The following is a 6,502-nucleotide window of genomic DNA, read 5'->3' as shown; positions in this document are numbered from 1 at the left end:
ATCAGCCCAGAACTACACGGGAGGATCTTGTCAATGATCTCAAGGCAGCTGGGACCATAGTCACCAAGAAAACAACTGGTAACACACTACGCCGTGAAGGACTGAAATCCTGCAGCGCCCGCAAGGTCCCCCTGCTCAAGAAAGCACATATACAGGCCCGTCTGAAGTTTGCCAATGAACATCTGAATGATTCAGAGGAGAACTGGGTGAAAGGGTTGTGGACAGATGAGACCAAAATCGAGCTCTTTGGCATCAACTCAACTCGCTGTGTTTGGAGGAGGAGGAATGCTGCCTATGACCCCAAGAACACCATCCCCACCGTCAAACATGGAGGTGGAAACATTATGCTTTTGGGTGTTTTTCTGCTAAGGGGACAGGACAACTTCACCGCATCAAAGGGACAATGGACGGGGCCATGTACCGTCAAATCTTGGGGGAGAACCTCCTTCCCTCAGCCAGGGCATTGAAAATGGGTCGTGGATGGGTATTCCAGCATGACAATGACCCAAAACACACGGCCAAGGCAACAAAGGAGTGGCTCGAGAAGAAGCACATTAAGGTCCTGGCCAGTCTCCAGACCTTAATCCCATAGAAAATCTGTGGAGGGAGCTGAAGGTTCGAGTTGCCAAACGTCAGCCTCGAAACCTTAATGACTTGGAGAAGATCTGCAAAGAGGAGTGGGACAGAATCCCTCCTGAGATGTGTGCAAACCTGGTGGCCAACTACAAGAAACGTCTGACCTCTGTGATTGCCAACAAGGGTTTTGCCACCAAGTAGTAAGTCATGATTTGCAGAGGGGTCAAATACTTATTTCTCTCATTAAAATGCAAATCAATTTATAACATTTTTGACATGCGTTTTTCTGGATTTTGTTATTCTGTCTCTCACTGTTCAAATAAACCTACCATAAAAATTATAGACTGATTATTTCTTTGTCAGTGGGCAAACGTACAAAATCAGCAGGGGATCAAATACTTTCTTCCCTCACTGTACATACATACATACATACATACATACATACATACATACATACATACATACATACATACATACATACATACATAACATATACAGATAAACAAATACAGAAAAAAGAAACAGAAGACATTTGATCCCAGTCTGGCACAAAGAGAGGATTCATATGGGAGACAAGCCTATACACAATCTATATACACACGTGCAATTTACCACATAGAAGCTAAATATTTTTAAAATGTAACTATAGGTAGCTCTTTTTCTTTTATTCCAGGCTTTATCTAAATATTACGCAAACGGAAATACACAATGGACAAAAAAACATTTTAGTTTCTCCTCATCGCTCAGCCACATAATGCCAGGGTATATCTGGTGAGCTTTCTGGAATAAGAGCAAGCGTATATCGTGGTAGAAAGGGCAATAGAGGATAAAATGAGTTTCATTCTCTATTTCTTCAAGGTCACAATAGTTACATAGTCTTTCCTCTTCCATTTCACAACAATATCGACCTGTTTCAATACGCAGAGGCAATATCCCTGATCTTACCTGTGCACATAGCAATCTCTTGCTTTTAGGTAAGTTATACATAATATATCTCTCACACACAAATTCACCCTTAATCAAACAAAAGGTTCTCAATTTAGGTTTATGATTAATCTCCTCCATCAACAGTTGTATTTAATAATTTCTATGTCTCCCTTAATTTTCGAACAGATGTTCACAGTCAGACTGTTGAAAAAGGTCAGACATTTCAGTTACCCAGGCTCCCCCTATGGATAGATCCCATTGAAAAACTTTACTAGCTATTCTGGCAGTAGACCTTTCAAATAATAAACAACCTTGGCTACACATATTATTGTAATGTAAACTTGCGAACTTGTCACGTCTGACAGCTCCTTGGACACTGGTCTCATAGACTAGACATAGCATAGTGAATGTAAATCTGGGACACTCAAATTAGTATGATATGTTACGTTTGGTATGGTTACATAACACAGATTGGTATGGTTACATAAGACAGATGGTTACATTGGGATTGATGGGTGGGTGTATAATGTGAATGTCTAGCAACCCAAAGGTTGCAAGTTTGAATCTCATCACAGACAACTTTAGTATTTTAGCAACTTTTCAACAACTTACTACTTTTTAGCTACTTTGCAACTACTTAGCATGTTAGCGAACCCTTCCCCTAAACCTAACCCACAACATGTAAAATCCTCAAAGGTTGCTGCAAGAAAGCGGCACCACTCTGTCAACAGAGCTGGGTGCTTATTATCGGATGTATAAGGTTAAGAAATCCTACATTTTTTTATATAATGTTAATGATATGTTAGAGAAAGGCGCCACTGAACAATTCAGAACATGAAGAATCATATTGGTCTTGGTAAAATGTATTTTATAACATAAGGAAGTGAAATGTCATCACCAAAGTGTGTTTTCACCCACTCTGGGAAGTTTTTACATATTGTGTATATTTATTTATTCTGAACACATTTCCGTTTGTTGGCCATGTGAATTCTTGCAAAACATTTCTAAATACGTACTTTTATGTTCGCTAGCTGGACAGGCAAACGCTGCAAAGTACTAAACAGTAAACCAATCAAAAGTTGTGTACAACCTAGGTACCATCTCTGCTGATCATGTACTGCCGATCACATTCTCAGTACCTAAGGTACATAAACACAGCTGGTGATCTCCATCCAAAACTGCTATCAGGTAAAATATTTTTTATATTTGTAGTGCTAATCTATTTAGTTATAGAAACGTGATACCATCAATGAAAGCTGTAAAATAACTCCCAACTTTACTTAGAACGTGTGGTAGAAATATTTAACTCAAAAGTATCTCTCAAAAAACCGTAGCTTGTGAATTCAAAAATATACTTTATTATAGCGCAACAAATTATTATTTATGATAGCGCCGCCCTATGGGAGAGGTGGTCAGGACTTCCTAAGAAGGATAAGCATTCTGCAGGGCAATAGGGTCTCTCTGATCTTTTGAGGTGACAGAATTTTCGTTTAAAGTCAGCACAATCCCTGTGGCTATGTGGACTTGGTATTACTATCAGTTCCTTTGATGGGGAGGGGGCGCATACTAGACAATTTGTTTTCTTATTAATTATTTTAGCTGAATACTGTGCCCATCTGTACCAATCACTTTGTAATGCTCCCTCCCATAGTCTCCTTAGTTTTGTTGGTGCTTTCATTATTTCTGGTATTACTGCTGGGGCTGAGCAAGATTGTTTATTTTCCTGGTTTCCCCAATTAGTCAAAGACTCCCATACATTTTGAAAGAACCCAGTTGATTCTGCTGTTTCTAATTCTGTCTTTATTGGTTTAGTTGTTACAATAATTGACGGTCCTTGGGTGATTGCCATAGTTGCATTAGCTGTCCCTATCTCTCCTTCCTGTCTAGATTGACGCGTGGGAATAGGAGTAATATCAATCGTTGTTATATTATTCCCTTCTGACCATTTAGTGCTAACTATGTCCAAAACGTATTTTGCATCGTTTTCTTGTGTCAATTCCTCTAAGGTAATTTCCCAAGTGGTGTCTCCTTTGTTAATTTCTATTTTACAGCCATATTCATCCCAGATTGCTTCTCCTATTGTTTGATGATTAGCCCACCCACAAAGTGATAATTCTGGCAGAGGTTTGATCCTCCGTAATGAAAAGGATCTTTGAGTTTCTGTAGCTGTCATTTCTTGGTCTGGAATAAAAATACTAGTTTGAGCTGTTTCCAATGGTACCTGCTTTTTTATTCTATTTGTTATTCTAGCTTCAGGGGCTAATTCCTTAAGTACTGGTGAGATCATAAGATGTTTGGCTTGTTTTATATCCATTATTTTTGCATATCTATTCCCTACAAGTTTTCCATTTGTATTTATTTTTGGCTTAACTTCCACACAATGACTCTTTAGGCATTTTATTTTAAACAGTGCATATCCTTCTATCTGACATCTGCCTAGTCTAGGCCAGCCTGTGTACAATATTTGGTCTCTGTTCACAACAGATACTCTTCCTGGTTCAGTAAGGCTATCTCTAGAACACTGTATAGTTGTGGGAGACTCACTACCATCTTTACAAGGTTAACTGCTATTAGTGTTAGAGCAATTCCACAGCTCTTCAGTTGTTGGGGACCATAAGAGTGCAGAGAAGTCAATCGTAGGGAAGTCACTCTCCTCAATGGCAGTGGAGTCACTTTCTTCAATGGCGGGGAAGTCACTCTCCTCTCCATCTCCTGTTGTCCCTCCATTGCATGGGTGATCGCTTGTGCTTGGGGCATCTGCCATAGCAGGTATCCTATCAGCAGTATTCCCCACATCATCAGGCCCCATCTCCTGACTCTCTGGATTTTCAGGAGGGAGTGCCTGCTGGTTTTCGATGTTGGTGCTGAGGTTCGTACTTGCTTCTTCTTCTTCTTGGACTCCGCCTGGTGATTGACATCCTCAGCTTCCTCATGGCTCGCCGGTGGCAGGCCGGTTCCCTTCGGGACCCTGGTGCAGTTATTCAGATGGTACCACGTTGTCCTTCCTTCCACCTGTATCGCCGTGGGCGTCGCTTGGATCACCGTGTATGGTCCTTCTCTCCTGGGCTCGATCCGCTTTCTGCGGAACACTCGGATGTAGACTTGGTCTCCTGGGATCACCAGTCCTGGCTCCTCTGGTCTGGGTTCCGGATCTCTCCTTTTACACAGAATCAATGCATAGTCATGTTAATACAACCTACACAGTTACTCCCTTTTATATACATGATTAACATAAGAGACAGTGTCACGCCACCACCATCTTCCAAAGTCCAAGTACCACACATAGTTTCCTTACAAGGGCTATGTGCGCTTCTCTAGGTGGGGCCTCTGTCTCTTATTCTATTATATTGGTGGCATGACTCAGACACTTTCTTAAAAAATAATATTCATACACACATTACAGAACAGTTACATGCTGCGTTGACTAAATTCACTATTCAAGCATGCATCTGGATTACAAAGTATCAATCATGTTTCCTATGTTTTACCTTTATCATTTCACAACATTTGTATTAGAAAATTATCTATATAGTCCCCCCTTTAGGACTTTCAAAGTCCCAATCAATAAAACAAAAGTTAACATAAAATGAATGTAAGCATGTGCATATACTTATTCTTAGCCTTGCCATCTGTGGTTACATTTTATAAGAATATATATTCAGACCAATGTATCTTCCTCATTGTCTGACCCATCACTATGAGGACGAGGAGCCCAGTCAGGTACTGGTACAAATCCGGAAGATTTCCCTCTAAGCTAACCTCCAATTTTTGCTGTTGAACTTTTAAGCATGACAGGCCCATCCACCCCCAGAGACAACCACATACAGACATTCAGGATTGCCAAATGGGCAGTCAATTGGTCCTCCTTTAATATTACGGGGCTTTCCATATTCATTAACATACTGTCCTGTAGCTCCCTGAACAGGGTGTATTTCTTTGGTTGAATTATTAACAATTGTCTGTACAGTCATTTGCTTTACTGTGGTTTGGATCAAAAGTGATTTCAACAAAGGCAGTACACAACAAAATACCATTCCCATTACAACAAGTGCTATGCCTATCATGATCACCATTTTTGTAAACATTGCTCCCCACTTTCCCAAAGTTAAGTCCATCCAATCCCAAGTGTGAGCATCATGCCCAGCATTGTCCTTAACTTCTTTTCGCAGTCCTTTGAGCATAGTCATTGCTTCAGTGAATGAACCATCCGGGGCAGTATTATTGGGAATGAAGGTACAACATTCATACCCAAACATAACACAAACTCCACCTTTTTCTGCCAACAGCCAGTTTAAAGCCAATTTTTTTACTTTATTTTATTTCATCTTTATTTAACCAGGTAAGCCAGTTGAGAACAAGTTCTAATTTACAACTGCGACCTGGCCAAGATAAAGCAAAGTAGTGCGATAAAAACAACAACACAGAGTTACATATGGGGTAAACAAAACATAAAGTCAAAAATACAACAGAAAATATATATACAGTGTGTGCGAATGTAGTAAATTATGGAGGTAAGGCAATAAATAGGCCATAGTGCAAAATAGTTACAATTTCGTATTAACACTGGAATGATAGATGTGCAAAAGATGATGTGCAAATAGAGATACTGGGGTGCAAATTAGCAAAATAAATAACAATATGGGGATGAGGTAGTTGGGTGGGCTAATTTCAGAATGGCTGTGTACAGGTGCAGTGATCGGTAAGGTGCTCTGACAACTGATGCTTAAAGTTAGTGAGGGAGTTAGTCTCCAGCTTCAGAGATTTTTGCAGTTCGTTCCAGTCATTGGCAGCAGAGAACTGGAAGGAATGGCGGCCAAAGGACGTGTTGGCTTTGGGGATGACCAGTGAGATATACCTGCTGAGCACAGACTACGGGTGGGTGTTGCTATGGTGACCAGTGAGCTAAGATAAGGCGGGGATTTGTCTAGCAGTGATTTATAGATGACCTGGAGCCAGTGGGTTTGGCGACGAATATGTAGTGAGGGCCAGCTAACAAGAG

This window comes from Coregonus clupeaformis, chromosome 1 (assembly GCF_020615455.1).
Source record: "Coregonus clupeaformis isolate EN_2021a chromosome 1, ASM2061545v1, whole genome shotgun sequence".
NCBI classification, from domain to species: domain Eukaryota; kingdom Metazoa; phylum Chordata; class Actinopteri; order Salmoniformes; family Salmonidae; genus Coregonus; species Coregonus clupeaformis.
Note: the sequence above shows the minus strand (reverse complement) of the source record.